This window comes from Haliotis cracherodii, unplaced genomic scaffold (assembly GCF_022045235.1).
Source record: "Haliotis cracherodii isolate W230 unplaced genomic scaffold, xgHalCrac1.p SCAF_17, whole genome shotgun sequence".
Lineage (NCBI taxonomy): Eukaryota > Metazoa > Mollusca > Gastropoda > Lepetellida > Haliotidae > Haliotis > Haliotis cracherodii.
This window is the reverse complement of record NW_027266272.1, coordinates 11,610,759-11,634,812: the sequence shown is the minus strand read 5'-3', so window position 1 is coordinate 11,634,812 and position 24,054 is coordinate 11,610,759. Positions and strand designations below refer to the sequence as shown.

Here is a 24,054-nt window from a genome sequence, read left to right as displayed (position 1 = left end):
AATTTATTCTTGGCGAGATCAAGAATACCTAATTTAAGTTCCTCCAGTTGGTGTTCAACAATATATGCTTTCTGTATCTGATCTATCAAGAGAGAAGTTAATGTAACAAATGTGGATTGAATGGATTTAACATTTTGCTCCATAGCACGGGCTGTTAAACGGATGGCCTCATGATTTGCTTTTACACCTTTGATAGCATTTTTAAATCTGGTATCAACTAGCTTCATAAAGGAGGACAAATGTTCTGAGTGCTGTTGTAGAGTATGTGCAACATTAATATCCTGTTTGGTGAGGGCATTTATATGTTGGGCTAAAATATTAACATCATTTGTTGTGGCTGTTCCAAACAATGTTTTTGATAAGGAACCAACAAAACTTAGAACAGCACGCTTTGTACGGGTTGATGAAGGAGTTTTTGATTCAGGAATTAATTGCATTAGTTGTTGTCGTGTTTCAGTTAGTTGTGAAACACATTTCGTTTTAATAACATTCAAATGCATTTGTATTTGATTGAGGAGAGCACATGTACTATTGCCCTGATGGCAGCCGCTCCTTGTGGGGATGCCTGGTACTGCTGGGATTTTAACCTCATAGGTGTGGACCCAGTATTCTGTAGCGAAGTGAACTTTTGAGGTTGGCTGGTACACAATTCCATAATTAAGACGTTGTACAGGACTGGCACAAAAAACTGGATGGGCGAAGACTGTCAGAAGCCATAGTATCATCAGACTCCACGTAGACCCTTAGAGAAACGAAATAGGAAACCATAAGAAAGATGACCTGGAGATGCAAAATGCCTGCAGAACATTAGCAAATCCTAGCACTTAAAGAACACAGACATTATTTTGACTGCAAGGGGGGTGGCCAATCAAAATCCATGGTTACCAGAGGGAAATACCCCAAGAGAATAAGGAGACTTAGAACTAATAGATTACTTGAAGTACTTGTGCCCATGCCTGCGTCTATGCCCAGACATTGTTTTGTGCTTATGATAGTGTTCAGTGAGATCTTGGCTTAGATTGGAAGCCGGTTCCCATGTGGTACCAGAATACCCTTTCCATTTGATTTGGTAGTGTTTGATATTGTTGATCCATTTGCATCGAATAATGCGATCTACAGGGAAGGTTTGCCTGTCATTTGTGTTGGCATTGTGTCTCTGAGACTGGATAGGTGTATCAGATGGAGAGGAGGTGGGTGACGTATTGCCTTGATCAATGATATTTGACTGTGAGGGCACCATGTTTGTATCATCAAGATCATGTGGTGGATTTGTGGTGACCTGGGGCTCTGGGGAGGAGGACCTAGACTCATGATCAGCTTCAGGGCGTTCTGCATCATGTTGCATGTCAGCATTTTCAGCACGCTCAGTGTATGTTTTCAATCTGTCAGCATGTATCAAGGACTTGTGGACTTTGCCAGTGTGAGAATGCTGAAGTTTGAAAGTGTGGTTTGGACCAAGTGCAGTGATAGTGTAAGGACCAGACCATTTGAGGGACAATTTGGGAGAATGGCCTTTCTTCACAGTAGGATCTGTCATCAATACTCTGTCACCAACTGAGAAGGGCGGAGGCTTGGCTTTGAGATCCTGTCGGTCTTTATTTAGTTCCTGACTGATTTGCATATTATCCTTGGCAATGGATTTGGCTACCTTAAGATTTTCCAACAGGGTGCGGAGATGGCTTTCTGCAGTTTTACCTATGGTGGGTTTTGGAAGTAAGGCAGTGTCAACAGGAAGATGCATTTCCTTACCGAAGAGAAGATAGTGAGGAGAATAGCCAGTGGAGTGACATGGTGTTGAACGCATAGCCATCATGACACAGGGAATAAGCTCTGCCCAATTGGATTGGTCAGCCTTTACGTAGGCTCTGAGAGCTTGCTCAATGGTGCTGTTGCGGCGCTCACACATACCATTGGTGCGGGGATGATAGCTAGATGTGTAATGGTGCTTGATGTCAAGCAGCTCACAAAGTGCGTTTACGAGCTTTGAAGTGAACTGACGACCTCTGTCAGAAAGAAGGGTACGAGGGGCACCATAACGAGTAATAACTTCGTTGAAGAGAATTTTGGCAACCTCATGAGCATCTTGAGAACGCATTGGAAAACCTTCAGTCCAACGAGTGAAAGAGTCAACTACAAGCAAAACATACTTGAAGCCATCTTTGGTTTCAGGTAAGGGACCTAAAATGTCAATATGCATACGGGAGAAGGTGTCCTCAATTGGCATAGGAACCATAGGAGCAGGTTTGGCATTTGTCTGACGTTTCGATCTTTGACAGATATCACAAGACTTGATGTAGTTCTCAATTTCTTGATACATGCCAGGCCAAAAGTACTTAGCAAGAAGAGCCTGTCGAGTTGAATCTCTACCAAGATGGCAGCCACCTACTTTGGAATCATGATAGGAGTAGAGGAGATCTTTGCGGAGAATCAAAGGAACAACTACCTGTCTGATAGAAGTTGGGCGCATGTTTTTGGTGCCTCTGTATTTTGCCTGGTGAAAGTGATACAGAATACCATCCAACATTTCAAACTCTTGTGCACGGCCTCGGAGACCTTTGACCTGAGAGTCTGTGTAATTGTTGGGAATTTCACCTTTCTGAAGATAGTCAATGATTGGCCTGAGGTCAGGGGAGTTATACTGCTTAGAATCAAAATGTTCATCATCAAAAGCAGTGGAGACTGAGAAGATGGCTGGGCATGTTGTCTTTGATTCATTGGTGTACACAAAGTCGATTTCTAAGGAGACTGGATCTTCAGGAATTGGGGCTGATGGTGCTAGATCAGGAGTGGCCTGTGGTGTTTGTATGGAATGGAATGAAGGTTGACTGAAGCATACATCAGAAGTGATGTCTTGTTTGGAGGAAGTTCGGTCTGATGAGTGAGATGTTGATGTGGAGGGTTTTGTTGTACTTTGACATGCTATGTCTTGAGCATAAGTGGGGGTTGAGGAGGGGAGTGGGGGTGTGGGTATGTCATCTGTGATGGGAAGAGTTTTAGGTTCAGGATATTTTGTGCGAGATATCGCATCTGCATTGGTATTTGATTTGCCAGGACGATGTACAATTTCAAAATCATATTCCTGCAGCATGAGTGACCATCTACCCAAACGACCTGTTTCTTCCTTGATATTGTGTAGCCATGTCAGTGCTTTGTGATCTGTATATACCCTGAATTTGTTGCCTGCAAGATAAACCCTAAAGTGTCTAATACCTTCTAGAACTGCCAAACATTCAAGCTGTGAAACACCCCAATTTCGTTCTGCTGGATGCAGTGACCTACCACCATAGCAAATGACACGTTCTCGACCCTCGGAGTCTTTTTGACCTAAAATGTACCCAATAGATGTCTTTGATGCATCTGTGGTGAGAATGAAAGGGTGAGTAGGATTTGGGTAAGCAAGAACTGGAGCAGAAGTTAGTTTTTGCTTAAGTGTGGTGAATGCTTGTTGGGCTTTGTCTGACCAGAGGAATTGGATGTCTTTCTTGAGAAGCTCATAGAGTGGAGAGGCTATTCCTGAAAAATTTGAGACAAATTTCCGGTAGTAACTTGCCAAGCCTAAAAAGTGCCTAACATCATGAACGTTCTTTGGCTGGGGGATTTGATTGACAGCTTCAATTTTGGATTGGTCAACTTCCACGCCATCTTTGTTGAAAATGTGACCGAGGTACTGAACTTGTTTTGCGGCAAATTTACATTTACTTGGTTTCAAAGTAAGGCCTGCTTGTTTGATTTTTTGAAATACACACTTCAAATGGCTCAAATGTTCTGAAAATGATTTGGAAAATACTATGATATCGTCAACGTATATTAAAATATACTTCCAATTCATTTCTTTCAAAGCTTCTGAGATTGTACTTTGAAATGCCATTGGAGCATTTTTAAGACCAAAGGGAAGGCGATTCCACTCAAAAACACCATCTGGAGTAATGAAGGCTGATTTGTGTTTTGTGTCCGGATGGAGTGGAATTTGCCAGAAGCCACTAGCACAATCAAGAACACTGAATATTTTGGCATGACTTTCTCCGACAGCATCAATAACATCCTCAAAACGAATCAAAGGAAAAAATATTGGCTTAGTGACGGCATTGAGACGGCGATAATCTACCGCAAAACGAAAAGTATTATCCCGTTTTTTAACCATAACCACTGGTGAATGCCATTCAGAGGAACTTGGCCTAATAATGTTAGCATCCAACATTTCTTTGATCTGCCTGGAGCATTCTTTACGAATTTCAGCACTTTGACGGTAGAAGGGAAGTCGGACTGGCCTGGCCTCACCTGTCTCTATCTTGTGTTGATGTAAGTGTGTTTGACCTAGTTCAGACCAGTTGTGTGCAAAGACAGATTTTTGTGTTTGTAGGAAAGAGAGTAGCTGTTGTTTCTGTTCAGGTGTAAGATCAGATTTATCTAAATCAAATGAGAGATTAGATGTTGATGTATTTTGTGAATGTTCGGATGAATGTTCCTTCACCTGATGTGACCTATTGTTGATGTGACCTAATATGTTTGCATTGGTTTGATGTGACAAGGTGTGGTTATGACCTGAAGATAAGGCATTGATATGATGTGATGTAGGCTTTATGTGACCTAAAGGTGTGGAAGTGCTCTGTCTAAACCTATGGTTGTTGAAACCTGAGTTACCACTGACCTGACGTGACCTATGGTTGATGTTCCTTGAGGAGTTATGATTGACCCGATGTGAACTAAGGTCGACGGGGCCTGAGGAAGGATGTTTGACCTGATGTTCCCTATGGTTGATGTGAACTGAGGAGTGAGGTTTGACCTGATGTGACCCATATGTACTGTGAGGGAATGGAGCTGGATTGACCTGAAATGACCTAAGGTCAGGGTCAGGAGTATCAGAGAGAACTGATACACTGGATGGGTCTACTTCCGAGGCGGTGGCAAGTACTCTTTTGGTATTTAGATGTACTGGTGAGTCACTGGGATTTAAAAATCTCATGTATACCGCTTTCTTGGAATTGGTTACAAGGCATCTACCACCTTGAAGTTTGGTTTTTGACAGTTCTGCTACTGGCTCAAGTAGGAGAATGGAGCCTGGTCTACAACGTGAAATATGGACCGGGATATCTACTTGACAATGCGAGGGGATTGTAACAGACTTCCTGCACCTAGCATATCCTGCACTGGTTTCCACTAGAACTACTGAAATAAGACCTTCATGGATATACAGACATTTGCGGGCAAGACAAACTGTTGCTTTGTTCGAGTCCAGAAAGTCCATGCCTAAGATAAGGGAGTGATGGAGGGAAGAGAAGACATGGAAGGTTTGAGACAGACAGATATGGCCGATATTGACATCTAATGATATGCTACCTAGCACTTTGTGAATTTCGCCCCCTACGCCTACAATTTCTGTTAAATGGGAGTCTGACAAATGTTTTTCATTGTAGCCTACTTTATGAAGGAAGCGCATGCTCACACAGCTGATAGAAGCCCCTGTGTCAACAAGTGCTGTTGTCTTCACTTGCTGCACCTTTACAAGGACTGTGTTCTTGAGTAAGGGAGCCACAAGTGAGACCAACGGTTTCTTGTGCCTGACCTCAGTGAACTGAGAATCAGGCGCGAGTCCCTATTGCCTAGGAGCTCTATTCTGTGAATTATGAGCTCTCATGCAAACATTGGAATGATGTCCTACCCTGTTACAGTATGAGCAAATTGTTTGAAAGTGTGGGCATGCAGAACGATTTGAGCAATACATACCACAACCAAGACATCTCTGCTGGAGGAATGGAGGGGGTGTGAAGCGGGGTCGTTGTTGATGCTGTTCATACTGGCTGTAGCGGCGCTGTTGTTGGGCCTGGTGGAATGGAGGTGGTAGTTGATTAGACAGCCGTGGTCGTTGCCGTTGACAGGACTCATGTGGCTGATATCTCGGTTGTTGCTGTTGCTGTTGCTGTTGATATGAGGCCTGGGGAGCTGGAGAAGCAGCCTGGACTGCTGGGGCCTCAGTCTTCGAGATAAGGGTGGCAACCAGACTGGAGAGGTGGTCAACTTTTGCCATCATGTTGACCTCTGATGACTGCACGCTTACCAGTGATTTCTGGGCAAGCTCTGCCTGGTGACGGACCTCCTGTAGATTGGTGGGCTCTTTGTTGTATACCCACTGACGAATGTTGGATCGAAGGCCATTTACAGCTACGGCCACAATGACAGATGCCGGCAGCTTCAGGTGGATGGTTGCTGTCTCGACCCGGGTGATGAAGTTGTTGATGGATTCCTCCTGTTCCTGGGCCAACTGTAATAGACTGACATCAAAGGCTGCTGATTTCATAAATCTTTTGGTGAAGGCTTCTTTCACCTTAGTTATATCTAGTCTGTCACCCTCAGGGAGATTTTGATACCACAGCTTGGCTGCACCCTCTAGATAAAATGGTATGAGTTGACATTTCTTCACATCATTATAAGAGAAGAAATTTGAAAAATTAACAAAGTCATCCCACCACGTTTGGGCATTCTCAGTTCCTGAAAACTGTGGCAGTTTGATGTGCGGCATGGGTGTTGACATCTGGCTGATGTAGGGTATAGATGAAGATGTTGATGTAGATGGGGAGGCTGCTGTTGTTGAAGAGATTGATGTAGTTGTAGCGGGTGACACAAGGATCGGCGTAGATGGTGACTGCGAGACTGGAGCTTGATGAGGCAAACTGGTCAGGAGGGACCTTGGCTCAGGCCTGCGCAGCTTCTCTCGGTAGTTTGAAGGGGTGTATCCGGTCATCTAGAATTTAGGTCCACCATTTATGATGGTTTGACACTTTCGTATGCAAACCGTCACAATATCTAGAATTAGCCTTGGGGAATTAGCTCGGGATCGGGCACCACCTTCAAAGAAACCAAACAAAGTGTCTATGGCCAGCTCCTTTATTGGGGATTTCTCGACAGTCATTTCACATTTAAAATAAGAAATATTTTTACATATAAAGTACAAAGTCATATAGAACATTTACAGTTTCCATAAAAGAAGCAGTTATCACAATAGTGCGTGATATTAAACAATGATTATACATAAGAGTGTAAATGTCATGATATACAAATGTATCATGGGCTTATTGATAAAATAACCAATTACAAATAACAATATTAAAGTCAGTCTACAAAGATACCTGTGAACAAAGCTTACATGATCTTATGTGATACTTATTTTCAGCCACTCCTAATTATGATTACGCCTTGCTAAACGGGACTGCCATAAGGTATGTCTTATTTACGTATAAACCTAGTTAAACCCAATATCGGTATCGAATGTACGCAGATTTAAATATAAATAACAACATGCGTTGGCTGTACTTCTGAGCAAATATCATTCATTGTTTTATGCTGGTATATGTTATACTTGAAGGCCATATCTATAATTCATCTAAACTACCGGAACAAACAAACTATATCTGATAGCATCCACATACACTGAGTTAACGGGCCCATTAACAAATGTCCATTCACATTACTGAATGGTATGATATATGGATATATGTACATTTTAGGCATTGCTCGTAACGTAGACATGTTTGCTGAAGCTGTGTTACAAATGTATTATGCTCAGCCCTATGTAAGTACAAGAGAGTTACCTATCTTATTTGTACATCGCTAACAGATTAGCTAAATGATTACATGGATATTATTACTGATTTTAGCTCTGGCTTAGTTGTGCTATTAGCATAAATATTTGTGATGTGAATACATCATATATTAGCTACAGAAATTAACGTTTTCTGCCAGGCTAGATCCATCAAATAACTCATATAAAAATTATTTAAAACAGTCTGGATTCTGTTTATGAACAAGTAATACATGCAATGTATGGTTCATCATAGAATCCTTACATTAAAAGATATGTACATACCTCGTGTGATATAAAAGGTCTGATCAAAGTGAAATAGTTCGTCTGCATTTACGCGACATTTTCACATATACAAAATAACTGAATCACACCAAAATATCAATACGCAGATAAAATACACAGCTTGCTACCACGACACCCGAATGTTAACATCTTATTTCCGACTCGGAACATGTTTTATATTCAATATATGCTATACTGTGGAGTTAATACTTAAACGATAGTTTTGTCTAAACCTAACGCACGTATATTTGACAGATAAGTCCGTTAAATAGATACAACTCACTTAATATATTTGCGCTTATACACGGTCAATAACATAAGATTAAACACCTTTACAGCTGGTGATATTGCTCCATATACGATACAAATTATAAAACAATTTAACTTATAACTTTAGAGAAATAGTAAGGTGAACATGACTTACCTTCAAAGAAACCAAACAAAGTGTCTATGGCCAGCTCCTTTATTGGGGATTTCTCGACAGTGAGGTACCCCCGGGGCTAGCCAGTATATATACTCTAGACACCTTGAATGGTCACGAATTTACTGCATGTTCAATTATCAGCTTGATAAGAAAATTTGAGTTCGTGCGCCGAGAATAGGGATTAAGGCTTGCCTAAGAAGTTTGACCAAGTGATGTCCACATAAGTTGAATAATAATTGATGAAGTAGTCCGAAAATATTGATATGAGTTGGACGTATCAGCAAACGTGTGACAAGCGCTCATTGCGATAGAGGCTGAGACACGTACAGATAGATAATACTGACCATGCTCCAAGGATGTTATGTAATTTTCTAGATAGCTGCGACCTTCACATGTGAGACTGATTGAAAACAGCACCTTACATTTAACTTAATATAACACAATAAAGACTATTACCACAGTTAACTATTACATAAATATTGAGGAAAACATGACCAATTTTACAACTATGACACAACTATGGTCAAGCTTGCCAGGTCTGTCAGTTAACTTAGGTCGAGCCGTAAAACTGACATAACCAGGCCAAAACAATCTGTACTAACATCGAGGCATGAAGTGGACCTGTGATGATTGTAATCAATTCTGTCAACAAGGGACAAAACGGATGAATAGTTCACTCAGCGAATAAGGTCGTTAACTCAAAAACCAAGATATCATGGCATTGTTCAATTGACATTCTACATGAACGAGAAAACAACAGTAGCTCAACTCTATGTTGACAATCAGTGGTGCGGCTTTGTACGTTCAGTTTGTATACAATTGAGCAAAGTTAAATCGGAAGACAACCAAGTTCTACATTAACTTATTATTAATTCTACAGCATACCAATTTAGACTTGTTTCAGTAATAATCTTCATTTATGTTCACTCAAGCTTTATTTGACCCGTAAGGAACAGTAAACAGTATGAACGTTGTCTCCTTGAACCGTACATACAATACGTGTACACAAGGAATGAGGTTGAGAGACCATCCACTTTATGAACCTTATGATGGGGTTGTTTGAGACAGAATAAATTTCATTCAGCGCTTCAAGACACACATTAATTTCTTTATCTGAAAAAAGGAGCCAGCAAATTATTTTGACCAACAATACATTATTTCAAGATTAAGTCCGGTGATTGATATCATTTGGGGATGCAAATCATGAGGGAAAATGATAGTTTTCAAACATTTTAAGGAAGAAAGTTATTTTATATTCCAGAGCTTCCCCACCCCTCCCTCAACACTCCTTAACTAGAGCCGGATACTAAACAGGTGGTTATCCTCATGTCAAAAAGTGAATAATAGTCCTCGCATGAATATCAATTATGTTATAATTCTTGACATTTTCAGATTACATGATGGCTTGTGTTGTGACAGAAATGACTGATCACATTTATTCCTCATCATATCTATATATAATAATGTTATACGACACGCCCGTAAAGTCGTATCTTCGCTAATTATGGGTTGGTCTAAATGTCACATGAATAGAGTCTCTGTTGACATCGTGCAAGGTACAGGCCATGAAGATGCTCTGTACACAGGCGGTGTTCAGGTGTGTTCCGTGGCTGACATAACACAACAGGTTTCTACGACTAAATACACCTGATCAGGACCATCTGCGACAAACTGTCAATAATCAGCTCTTGGGATGTCCTTTGCATGATCTGGTGTCGTTGTGTCGTGAGAGGGGAACCTTGAATTTACAACAATCTACTTCAATGTCGATACTTAAAACAGGGACAGAACATCTCCATTCTAGGCTTCTAGAGTTCATAAACGTGGCAGAAATTAATCCAAACTTTAAGTGAGATAACTTGAGCGATTCTGTACTGTTCGATTATTATTACAACCATCATATTACATGGAGATATTTAGACTGTTACGCCTAATAAAGATATTATTTCAATCAAATCTCCATCAAAGTGCCAAAGGGAATTAGCTGACTTTAATCAAACCTCCAATGAAGTACCCATAGGGAATTAGCTGACTTTAATCACACCTCTGTCAAAGTGCAAAGGGCAATATGCTGACTTTGATCAAAACCTCACCAAACGATCCAAGGAAAACCATCTAACTAGAATCAAACCTACGTCAAAGTACCAAAGGAAAATTAGCTGACTTCAATCAAACCTCCGTCAGAGTACCCGAAGGGAATTAGCGGACTTTAATCAAACCTCCGTCAGAGTACCTGAAGGGAATTAGCGGACTTTAATCAAACCTCCGTCAGAGTACCCGAAGGGAATTAGATGACTTTAATCAAACCTCCTAGACTAATATCTAGTCTCTGAAATGAACATATCGTACATAAAAAAACAGTTGTTCAGTTATCTTAATAAAAATATAATAAATAGGAGCCCAGTGACTCTCTTCATTTTCAGATACTGCAGTGATCTAGACTTGCCAAACATTATAGACTTGCATGGGCTGTATTTGATATATATTTGTATCAGGGTCTGTAAGACAGACTATCAAACCTCTGTCAGAGCACCCGAAGGGAATTAGATGACTTTAATCAAACCTCCGTCAGATTACCCGAAGGGAATTAGCGGACTTTAATCAAACCTCCTAGACTAACATCTAGTCTCTGAAATGAACATATCGTACATAAAAGAACAGTTGTTCAGTTATCTTAATAAAAATATAATAAAAAGGAGTCCAGTGACTCTCTTCATTTTCAGATACTGCAGTGATCTAGACTTACCAAACATTATAGACTTGCATGGGCTGTATTTGATATATATTTGTATCAGGGTCTGTAAGACAGACTATCAAACCTCCGTCAGAGTACCCGAAGGGAATTAGATGACTTTCTTCAAACCTCCGTCAGAGTACCCTAAGGGAATTAGCGGACTTTAATCAAACCTCCATCAGAGTACCCGTAAGGAATTAGCGGACTTTATTCAAACCTCCATCAGAGAACCCGAAGGGAATTAGCGGACTTTAATCAAACCTCCGTCAGAGTACCCTAAGGGAATTAGCGGACTTTACTCAAACCTCCTAGACTAACATCTAGTCTCTGAAATGAACATATCGTACATAAAAGAACAGTTGTTCAGTTATCTTAATAAAAATATAATAAAAAGGAGTCCAGTGACTCTCTTCATTTTCAGATACTGCAGTGATCTAGACTTACCAAACAGTATAGACTTTCATGGGCTGTATTTGATATATATTTGTATCAGGGTCTGTAAGACAGACTATCAAACCTGCGTCAGAGTACCCGAAGGGAATTAGATGACTTTCTTCAAACCTCCGTCAGAGTACCCTAAGGGAATTAGCGGACTTTAATCAAACCTCCATCAGAGTACCCGTAAGGAATTAGCGGACTTTATTCAAACCTCCATCAGAGTACCCTAAGGGAATTAGATGACTTAAATCAAACCTCCTTCAGAGTACCCGAAGGAATTAGCGGACTTTATTCAAACCTCCGTCAGAGTACCCGAAGGGAATTAGATGACTTTAATCAAACCTCCGTCAGAGTACCCGAAGGGAATTAGCGGACTTTTTTCAAACCTCCGTCAGAGTACCCGAAGGGAATTAGCGGACTTTAATCAAACCTACGTCAGAATACCTGAAGGGAATTAGCGGACTTTAATCAAACCTCCGTCAGAGTACCCGTACGGAATTAGCGGACTTTAATCAAACCTCCATCAGAGTACCGGTAAGGAATTTGCGGACTTTATTCAAACCTCCATCAGAGTACCCTAAGGGAATTAGATGACTTTAATCAAACCTCTGTCAGAGTACCCGAAGGAATTAGCGGACTTTATTCAAACCTCCGTCAGACTACCCTAAGGGAATTAGATGACTTTAATCAAACCTCCGTCAGAGTACCCGAAGGGAATTAGCGGACTTTAATCAAACCTCCGTCAGAGTACCCGAAGGGAATTAGCGGACTTTAATCAAACCTCCGTCAGAATACCTGAAGGGAATTAGCGGACTTTAATCAAACCTCCGTCAGAGTACCCGTAGGGAATTAGCAGACTTTAATCAAACCTCCGTCAGAGTACCCGAAGGGAATTAGCGGACTTTAATCAAACCTCCGTCAGAGTACCCGAAGGGAATTAGCGGACTTTAATCAAACCTCCGTCAGAGAAACCGTAGGGAATTAGCGGACTTTAATCAAACACCCGTTGATCTATCCTAAGGAAGCTATCTGACTATAATCAAACCTCAAAGGCGAAGTATCTGATTTCAATCAAACCTCTATCTAATTTTCCAATGGAAATTACTTTATAGATTAGCTTTGATATATAAGAACAGGAACTGTACACTGAAGCATCCTGAAAATTTTAAACTGAAAGAGTTAACAATTTGATATCAACAGAGATTATACAAAAGAACAGCAGTGCCCGTGATTACAGCGTGTATGTGGAGACTTCACGACACATCTATCAGTCAGATGTATTTTTAGATCAAATAAATGAAAAAAAATGATGACCTCATAAATAGTCAGAACACCCTGTGATGTAACAGTTATAAAAGTATAAGTATTCCTTTTTAGCTTAGAGCCCAAAGGAAATTATCCACATCGTTGTAAACGAACGTCTGCATTCGGTCTGCATGGAAGTACATTTTGGGATTAATTATGGTTTTGCGTCCGTGTTATTCAGAAGGAACTAGTAAAGATCAAAATAAAACAATCGTTTGAATATTTCTTCACGATGTTTCATCTCTACTCTCGCGAGATGCAGCGAGACGGCATGTGATTCTGTTTCTTATCATATGAGCCCCCTTAGCATTAAAAACACCGTGGAATGTTCAATACAATCTTAGCAAACCATCTTAGCGAAATTGGCCTTCAATTAAGATGCTATCTGTCTACTGGAACACTGTACACGTACTGAAAGAGGTTTGGTGGAGTAGATTTAAGATATGCCTAACGAGCTTGCTATAGTATTGCATTGATGACCTACAGATGCCAGAGTCAAGTGTACATTGATGAACCAGTAATCAATTGAATTAGCTTGGACTTAAGAAAGGTCAAGTAGTGAAGGTCACATCTCGTGGCCATGTGCACTTAAGAAGAGAGAAAATAGATAATATTTATATTGGTGCGCTCTGTCTTTACACTGCATCCGCATTATTTGAGAGGAGTGTTTTATCATCGCTTTCAACACTTAAAGTTGGTTTTCTTTACTCGCTTGTCGTGTTTGCCTTGTTGGGCTTAATTAAAGATGTGTTTTTCATTGGTAACTTAAATAAACATAAAAGTAAACAAAATGATTTAATGAAACGAAATGGCATTGATGTATGCATAGCAACTATATGCGTGTAACAAATATGCGATAAAACTATATGTACAACTATATGCGTGTATCTATTTGCGCCCATTGCGTACAGCTATGTGTATCAGGTAAATTTGTCCGCTTATCTCGAATTCGAAATGAAAATACATAGCGCTATATCGATCCCTAGAGCTTTGAGAAGCGTAAATAACCATTTCATATAGCTGGGAGCAATTCTCCCACATACAGACTGTGGAATCCGAAATGAAGCAAAAACCAGATGTCCTTGCAACATTGTCTAACCTAGTCGCAGCCACAGAAGCCATGGCATAAGGGCAAACAAACATCTGTCCCTGACTTTTATATGGAACAAGTATGAAAGGAATGTGAAGAACCCTTCCACGCCCCACATGATGTCCACTCTCACCATTGTCCTCCCCCGCTTCATCCCACCTTGCGCTTGCCTCCTCTGGACACTGCTCTCTAATCATTACTGATGCTCTGATGCCATCCCACGACACCGACGTTTCAGATTACTAATATATTTACTTTAGCTCCGCGCCAGCGTTTTCTTTATAAACAAGTCCCAAACATGTTTTATCTGGAATCGCATAGATGATGTTAGGATTAGGGAGATTTCAATGATAATCGACCTCCTCTTCAATATGCAATCAGTTTACTCCATTGCTACCCTAACATATTATTCCGTTGCTTGGCAACAAATTACAATGTGTTATATTAAGAGGTGGAGTGATATTTCACAATTTGTGAACGTCTGAATTTAGCGTTGTCAAGTAACAGTAGCCTGAACAAAGACCTCCCCATCGCCCCATCCCCCCTCCTCCCCGGTGAATTGATCCATGCTAATGTTTAACCCTACTTTGTCGGTGCAGAGCAAACTTGAAGTTATTTTCAAAAATATTGTTCCAGGTTTTAATTACTGAGCTTAACAGACTAGTCTTGTGTAATCTTACAATCCGGCGTAGTACAATCAATTACAATGCATTACAGCATCGTATAAGTCAGTATCACATGACACAATGTAGTATAATGTGATATATAGTAAGATGGGGTTGAACGTCCCGTCAAAGATTATTGCACTTATATAGCGACGTACATGCACGAGTGTGTGTGTGTGTGTGTGTGTGTGTGTGTGCGTGCGTGCGTGCGTGCGTGCGTGTGTGTGTGTGTGTGTGTGTGTGTGTGTGTGTGTGCTTGTACTCGTCCGGAATGAGGCAGACTTTATAGTGCCAGCTCACTGAGATACCATGCCGCAGTTTAACATGAAAACCCCACTCAGAAACAGTATCCTGAGTCCGAGCTGATAAGTCCTTGTTTTAGCCCCTTAATGCCGAGCGCAAGACAGGGTAACAACAAGTACCATCTTTTAACGTCTTTTGGTATGACGCGGACGGACGGACAGACGCTTTATTATTCAGTATCACATGGTACAATACAGTATAATGTAGTATAATGTGCAATACAGAATAGTGCCAGACATATAAGCGAAAGCCATGTAGGACTAAGCATACATATTATCTATAATGCACGACAATGCACTATTATATAACAGTGCATTTACTCTATGTGTCGTAACTCACAACCCAGGAGTATCATGTAGTAAAATACAGAGTGTAAATGTTTTGCTGTTTGTTGTTAACGCCGCAATCTGGAATATTCCAGCTGTATGACGGCGGTCTGAAAATAATAGAATCAGGACAGAACAATGACGGTGACTGACATTATGAGCATCGATCTACGCAATTGGGATACGATGACATGCATCAACCATGAGATCCTGGCCATCCGATCCCGTTAGTCGCCACTTAAGACAAGCATGTGTTGCTGAAGACAAATTTTAATCCGGATATTTACCGGTGCGTAAATGCATGACACAGTATATAATCTACATGAAGCCGCTTAGCTGAATATCGATGTTTTTATTCTTATCCGAAAGCTTTAATCTTAAATATTTACAACAATTAAAATCACAGATTATTGTCAATAAAAACCGACAAAACCCACACAAACAAGAAATCTCTTGCAAACCCAATTCCCTATTTTGACTGGTACCATATGTTCCCGTTTTGTTTTAGGTGAATGGTTGACTTGCCATTGCATGTGTTTGTTCCCCGTTCAAAACCCCAATACAATGGTCTCAGTTCAAAATCTAGGCTTTAAACCTAATATCGGGTTTTAACCTAATTTAACCGATGCCACTGACCCAGTAGTAGCAGTAGTAGCAGTAGTAGTAGCAGTAGTAGTAGTAGTAGTAGTAGTAGTAGTAGTAGTAGTAGTATACGACTACATTCAAATCCCCCACCTACTCAATATCGATACACAACAGACAATACTGCTAATGCGGCGTTAACCCACACGTACTCACTCACTCACGCACTCACTGGCGTTATGTATCTCTTCCTGAACACACTTACGCCTTGTGGCGGCACCGTTCCACGATACATCGTCCGAATTAAAAATGTCAGGATCAATGAACTATAGATGCGGAGTATTTGACCTGTCAGCCGTCGTCGGTAAACACGGTTTCCACTTCATATTGTCGTCACACCGTTGTCCACAAATGACCACGGTTTGTAAACATTGCGAATAGGGGCATAACATACGCTCGTGTTGTTCTCGTCAAGATTATTTTGGTGAACCCGGAGGTGCCACTTTCTCCATTGATAATGACCTACCGTGAAAGTCTTGACATACAATGTTGACTTAACGCCCAGTGGAATCCGTTTCGGCAGATAATTGAGACTGACTATGCCCTGGCGTTGACGTTTTATATATAATTGGCAATGGGGAGTATCATGATGAGGACTTAGTTCCTCCTTTGGGATTAGTTACACGTGATTAAGACTTCTCCCCTTTCCCCTGGTAATTAGGCAGTGTCTTATCAAGACAGAGCCCAGTTTCCAAACACTTGCTTATTCAACCGTGTGGGAGAGCTTGGATTAGATCGTGGCCTCTAGTTCAGCTGTCAGGCATCTCTGAAACTTAATGGCGTTGTGATATTGTGGTACTAAATGCTTATGTCAATGTTATCGGATCATATTTGTATTTTGATGAATGAGTGACTTTAGTAGGAATTGAATTATCTTAACGCGTTAAAATGTAGTTTTTTTTACACCAGATCCAAAATCGAATTTCGTTCTTAGAGATGGAATCTGTTTTTTTCTTGGTAAAGTAAAATTATCCGAAAAAACAGCTAGCCAACACACAGCTTAACATGCTTTTCCTTGTATTCCATTGTTTTCACAGTTTTTGCAACTCTGGAAATTCAAATTGTTCTCTTCCTTCCTGTGGATGAACACAGTTTTTCTTGTAAGAGATAAAACACACAAAAGAAAATTGGTTTGCCATTGTTGAGTGAGTGAGTGAGTGAGTGCGTGGGTGAGTGAGTGAGTGAGTGAGTGAGTGAGTGAGTGAGTGAGACATGAAAAGAGGCGTAATCATGTCACATACGAGGGGTGTTCATTAAAGATTTCCCCAAAACCACTTAGGGTTATCATATTTGGTTGAAATTTCACATGTGTAATGACAAATGTATCTATGGGTTATGACTGAATTTGCAGCACCGAACTATTAATCTTACCACTTTTACAGGTGTTATGATCGAGTAGGGTGTGACAATGGAGCCGGTAGAATACCTAGCAGTGATTAGGTTTTTATATTTGAAAGTTCGCACACCAAAAGAAACTTTCGATGAAATGAAAGCAACTCGGGAAGATGCCCCATCATATGACGTTGTTAAACACTGGCATCGCCAGTTCAAGTGTGGTCGGACATCTGTGGAAACAGCTGCCATTCCTGGTCGTCCCAATTCAGCCATTGATGAGGACACTATCCATCAGGTGGAGACCGCCATTTTGGCAGACCGACGTATAACTGTTCGCCAGTAAGCACAAGATGTCAAGATCAGTGTAGGGTCTGTGGAAAAAATCATCCATGACAATTGGACATGCATAAGGTGTCTGCACGATGGATTTCCAGGTTGCTCACACCTTTCCAAAAGCAGGAACGAGTCAATTGCTCAAAGGATCTTTTGGACATGTGCCAAAAAAAACAGGCACACTTTTTTGACAGACTAAGCACACAGGATAAAACATGGGTCCATCACTATGATCCTGAGACTAAAGTTCAGTCGATGCAATGGAAGCATGTGGAGTCACCACCCCCAAAGAAGGCACGTGTCCAACCCTCTGCAGGCAAGGTCATGCTCACGGTGTTTTGGGACCCGCACGGAGTAGTGATGATGGATTTCTTGGCAAAGGGTACCACAATTACAGGAGCTTATTATGCTTCACTGCTGCGGAAATCGGGGACGCTATCAAGCTTAAGAGGCGTGGCATGCTGACCAAGGGTGTCCGTCTCCTGCAAGACAATGCTCCAGTACACAACTCTCATGTTGCCCTGGCAGAAGCGCGGTCCTGTGGCAATGAAATCCTTCCACATCTCCTTACTCTCCTGACCTTGCACCATCTGATTTCCACCTCTTTCCAACCATGAAGTCATTTTTGAAGGGAAAACGTTTCACAGATGATGAAACACTGATTTTGAAGTCAAGTCCTGGTTTGAGACGCAAAATGAGGGCTTTTACAAGCGAGGTCTCCATAGTTGCATAAAACGATGGGAGAAGTGTGTAACTCTTGGTGGTTCCTATGTGGAGAAAGACTAATACCTATGCCAAGTTTCATTCCACTTGGTCCATCGGAAGTGGGTCAGGGGATATCTTTAATGAATACCCCTCGTATGTTTACAGTTCATTTCACCGGCGTACACACTAATGAGTACTCTACACTCCAAAAACCCAATGTGAAGTGTATTTCAGTCTGTACACTCATTTTGTTTGTGTGCCGTTTAACGTCGCAATCAGCAATACGTCAGCCTCATGACGGTGATCTGTAAGTCATCGAGCCTGGACAAGACAATCCCGTGATTGACATTATGAGCATCGATCTACACAAGTGGGATACGATGACATGCATCAACCAAGTCACAGAGCCTGACCACCTGATCCCGTTAGCCTCTGATGACAATCATGAGTTGCTGAAGACCTATTCTCCTCCGAATATTCACTATATTCTACTACTGGGCTTCAGACACAACTGTTCACTGTCACCAAAGTTTGATCATGGACAGTTGGAAAATAATCTATACCATATGAGAATCCAGGTCATATTTCATATCCAGCTTCAATTCTTTTCAACCAGGAAGCAAAACGTGGGTCAATCAGTGCTGCATCGGTGGTTGCGCCTGAAGCAGCTGTTGTGCCCGTGATGTGATGATGTTAATATGCAATCACGCTGAACACACAGAAGTTGAAAGTGAAAATTGTGTTTGGAAAAACGTACAGCTTTATGGATAACAACTTCTGGTTTATTGCACATAGCAACGTTTCGATGTAGATTCTTTCACCGTCATCAAGCTGGAGTGACAACAACCAAGTGATGAGAGGTATAAACGCATTACATGTTGCGATAAGCAGCAGATTAACATTGACAACAACGGTTATAGATAATAAGTAAATACTTGGGTGAAGTCAAACGTACAGTAGGAATAACAAATAGCGAATTTGTGTTCTAAAAGAAAACTGCAACAGGCTGTTTCTCGTTATATCGGGCAATAGTCCAACAGTTCAATCTCTTGGTGTCTACATTTCGCGACTTCTGAGGTACAATCGAGCATTCGTAGACTTCAAAGAGCGTCCCGCGACACCTACTCAGACGTTGTTTGATCAGGTTTACAGTATTCAAGGTCATAAAAAATGAGCATTCGTAGACTTCAAAGAGAGTCACACGACTCCTGCTCAGACGTTGTTTAATCAGGTTTACAGTATTCAAGGTCATAAAAAATGAGTATTCGTAGACTTCAAAGAGAGTCACACGACTCCTGCTCAGACGTTGTTTGATCAGGTTTACAGTATTCAAGGTCATAAAAAAAGAGTATTCGTAGACTTCAAAGAGAGTCACACGACTCCTGCTCAGGCGTTGTTTGATCAGGTTTACAGTATTCAAGGTCATAAAATTTTTTTAACAATATTAAACAGTTTTATGGTAGACATGTGAATGACACTTCCATATTTGACGCATCGGTGTCCAAAATGATCTCCTATACGATTCGCTATTTTGACTTGTAAATCATGTTCCCGTGTTTATATTTTTCCGGGGAACAATTGACTTGGCTGTGCTTGTGTTTGTGACGGAAGCCATTGGTGGTGCAGGATTCACTTACCTATTCGCGATCAACTGGTATCCTCACTATTTGATAGTGATTCATAAACACATGTTCCTGACGCTGTTTCTTATGCCACACACTTATCCTAAGTATAGTTCAGAAGGCCACAGGCTGACCAAATGGGGTCGAACACAAGACATGACAGACTCGTTCTTTGTAGGGCCTTTATTACATGGAAAATGCTAGGCGTCGAACACGAATGTGGCGGGGGTCCCGGGACGGTCTGTCCCGAGTCCCGTGAGTCGACTACCACTCCGGCCGTGTCTACTCCTTGTACCAGTGCAGTTATATGGTTTTATACATGATAGTGAATGCATTTACATTAGTACTACTACATTCCAATTGGACAATATAAGCGATGAATATTACACAATTTCATTTGAATGGACATGATTTGGTTGGTTGGTTTGTTGTTTAACGCCGCACTCAGCAATATTCCAGCTATATGACGGCGGTCTGTAAAATAATCGAGTCTGGACCAGACAATCCAGTGAGTAACATCATGAGCAGCGATCCACGCAATTGGGATCGATGACATGTATCAACCAAGTCAGCGAGTCAGACCACCCGTTCCCGTTAGTCGCCTTTTACGACAAGCATAGTCACCTTTTACGGCAAGCATGGGTTGCTGAAGACCTATTCTATCCCGGAATCTTCATGGGTCGAATGGACATGAATAAATTGATTTCACCAGATTGACATTTATGCTTATCTATCTATCTATAAGCAAGCTGAGACTTAACTTGCATGACAGGTGGCATGTCGCTTAGGGCGTCAGTCAGCAGTCCTTAATTATAAATGACGGACACCGTCACAAAGGACGGACAGGTCAAGCTGTGACCCTTAATCATTTAATAATACATAAAACCTTTTATTGTGTGACGCAGTGCGCCAACTGTGCTCGGAATCGCACAATCGACTCTGCTTTTAGCAGAGATCTCTGGAGGCTATAGGAAGGGTTTTGTCGCTTTTATAAACACTTATTTCTCAGGAAATGGTTTGAGTGACGCTTGCTACGGGTAGGGCATGGCATGCTTACCCATTTCGAGAACACCTGGTGTCATCACAAACTGTCAGTGTCCAATTCATATAATATTTACTGTTATTCTGCTTTTTACGCCCAAAGGCATCTGTTTTGGCGGATAGTGAAGACTGCATATTCTGTACCAGACAGTCACACAGACAAACACATACACATACACGCGCATGCACCTGAAATTATTTACCTCTTTCTCATGTCGACTGCAATGTGAAATAAATTTTTGTTTATAACAAAACTATTTTTGATCAATTGTATTTATCTATAGGTGTGTGAATTATCATCAAGGCAGAATATCCCCATGTAGATCCGTATTAGAATTGATCTTCAGCAACCCAAACGTGCAGCAAGAGGCGAACAAATGGATTGGGTGGTCACTGGTAAAAAATTAACTAAGATATTACAATACATCTATCAAAGTCTACGAGTGCGTAGTAAACTACTTAGTAAATCCGATATGTCCAGAAATAATAAGTTGTTTTGAAACTTTCGCATCTAGATCAGGAGTATCTACATTTCATTTTTGTCTGTTTGTTTCTACTAGAAATGCATATACATTTAAATTGTCAAATTGTCCTGACATGATGAGTATATTTCTGATAGATCCTCCTGATTGATCCTTTTGTATTGAATGTCGCGCTATGGCTGAAAGCCTTTGCGACGTAAAACTTCATATGTCCATTCCATTCCTTTTGTATTCCTTTGTATTTTTTACTACTACTGCTGCCACTGTGGTTATTACCAATGTTATTACAATACCTTTATTATATGTCAAGCATCATATTAGTTATCAAATAATTATAAAATGCGCTGTACAGCTGTAAATAATATTGTTTATCTGTATGTGTATATGGGCCAATGGCCTTTCATACAATAAAGATTGATTGATTGATTGATTGGTCAAGCTTGCTGACTTGGTTGATGCATGTCATCGTATCAACACTGAGTAAATCGATTATCATGATGTAAATCACTGAATAGTCTGGTCGAGGTTCGAATATTTACAGATGTATCTGGAATATTGCCAGTGCGGCCTTAAACAACAAACAAGCAAAACAGGATACACATTTACCAACACAAAATGTTGAACACATTCATGTCGAAGAATGAATACCGTTTCTTATGTGTGTCCTCTTTATGACTATACTCATACTATGTATCTAACTTAGTGTGATTTATCACACATCCCAGCTGTGTGTATCTCTAGTGAGTAAGTGATATTATGGTACTTGGATTAGATCGTGGCCTCTAGTTCAGCTGTCAGGCATCTCTGAAACTTAATGGCGTTGTCATATCGTGGTACTAAATGCTTATGTCAATGCTATCGGATCATATCTGTATTTTGATGAATGAGTGACTTTAGTAGGAATTGAATTATCTTAACGCGTTAAAATGTAGTTGTTTTTTACACCAGATCCAAAATCGAATTTCGTTCTTAGAGATGGAATCTGTTTTTTTCTTGGTAAAGTACATTTAACCGAAAAAACAGCTAGCCAACACACAGCTTAACATGCTTTTTCTTGTATTCCATTGTTTTCACAGTTTTTGCAACTCTGGAAATTCAAAGTGTTCGCTTCCTTCCTGTGGATGAACTCAGTTTTTTTGTAAGAGATAAAAATACACACACAAAATTGGTTTGCCATTGTTGTTTGAGTGAGTGAGTGAGTGAGCCTTACATGATTTTCCTTGTATTCCATTATACATCTTGAAAAATGCAATTAGTTTTTGCAACTCAAGAAATTCAAATTGTCCGCTTCCATCCTGTTGGATGGACTTAGTTTTATAGTTAGGGGTAAAAACATATTAAAAAACATTGGTTTGCCATTGTTGTTTGCCATTGTTGTTTGAGTGAGTGAGTGAGTGAGTGAGTGAGTGAGTGAGTGAGAACACGGCGTTTTAAAGTATTCCAGTTTTATCACGGCGTGTCAGTTCAATGTGGGAGGAAAGCTGGACGTGATGCGGGTCTCAGACGTTTACCACTTTGATAAATTGCGGCGCCTTAGACGACTGAGCCATCCGTGCCCCCTGTATCGTTAGCGTCTAATACGGATCATCGCTAACTTAAACTATACCTGCACATTCACCACGGACAGGTATTGCGAAACAGTTTACTATCATAACAACAAGAAACCTTTCATAACTGTGCATAGCATCTCTAAATACCCATTTGAAAGGTATATAATTCTGCTGTATATGGGCCCGTGGCCCTGATACAATAAAATATTGAATTGAATTAACTCAAGTGTAGAAACTAGCATGACATATCCTTAAATTTTGGAGTCTCAGATTCTTAAAAAGAAAAACGCAATGATGGCCTTGTTCCTCAAAGTCGTGCATAGAAACTAATCTAAAACACGTAGTTGACGTGTGTACGCAGGAAACCCGTTGAATCACAAACCACAATACAAACATTATTTTCAAACTTTGTAAGTACACTCAGCCAAGTAAGTTTAACGGTATAAATAAACATTTACAAATGCTTTGAAAACAAAATCCAGTCGGTAGTTGTTGGCTCCAGAGGAATTTCCAATCGTATTTTTCTTTATATCACGTCCATTCACGTTACTTCAACTTCCTTACGATCTGTTATATAAGTGATTTTATAATGCTACAAAATTTTATTTCATATTGTTAATTGTTATACTATGTGGATCACATTTAACATTTCAAGTACAAAACCATTTCTTGTAACTGTTCTATATTTGATATCATGTGTAGCCGTAGGTTGCAATTCAATTTCAAACGATATAAATTAGCTTTGAGACCGGTATCATATAGCAGCTTTATCAGTAACGAGAAAGTATTCTTTATGTACAATGGGGTTCCTCTTGGCATGCGTAATTATCTCTGTCTGAAAATATAATAGCTTCAGTCTATTTGAGCATGACGTTTGATATTTTGTACCATGCAATACCGATGGGAACGGGTAATGGTATAAGCAGCATCCCGCAGACGGTTCTGATGGCACCAAGGTCCTCTAATCAATGCCTCCTGGCCGGGTCAATGTATTTACATTATAGGAAGCTGGACCCATGCTTTGACCTCGGAGGACCAAACAGCACGGGGTATATTCTGTAATTAGACACGTTTGTTTACAGAAATCTCCCCGGATGCATTCCCTGCCTGGTCTGACAGCCATCAGAAACTGTCTACCTTTATGCCTCTTGACCTTCATATGGATCCAGAGGACTTTTGCAATTGTGTTATTGTTACA

The 24,054-nt window shown here is 40.6% G+C and overlaps 1 pseudogene; it reads right to left on the bottom strand.

Annotated features, from left to right (window-relative positions):
* Positions 1-376: 376 nt before the first annotated feature.
* Positions 377-6,739, bottom strand: LOC139464381 (uncharacterized; annotated as a pseudogene).
* Between the last annotated feature and the right edge of the window lie 17,315 nt (positions 6,740-24,054).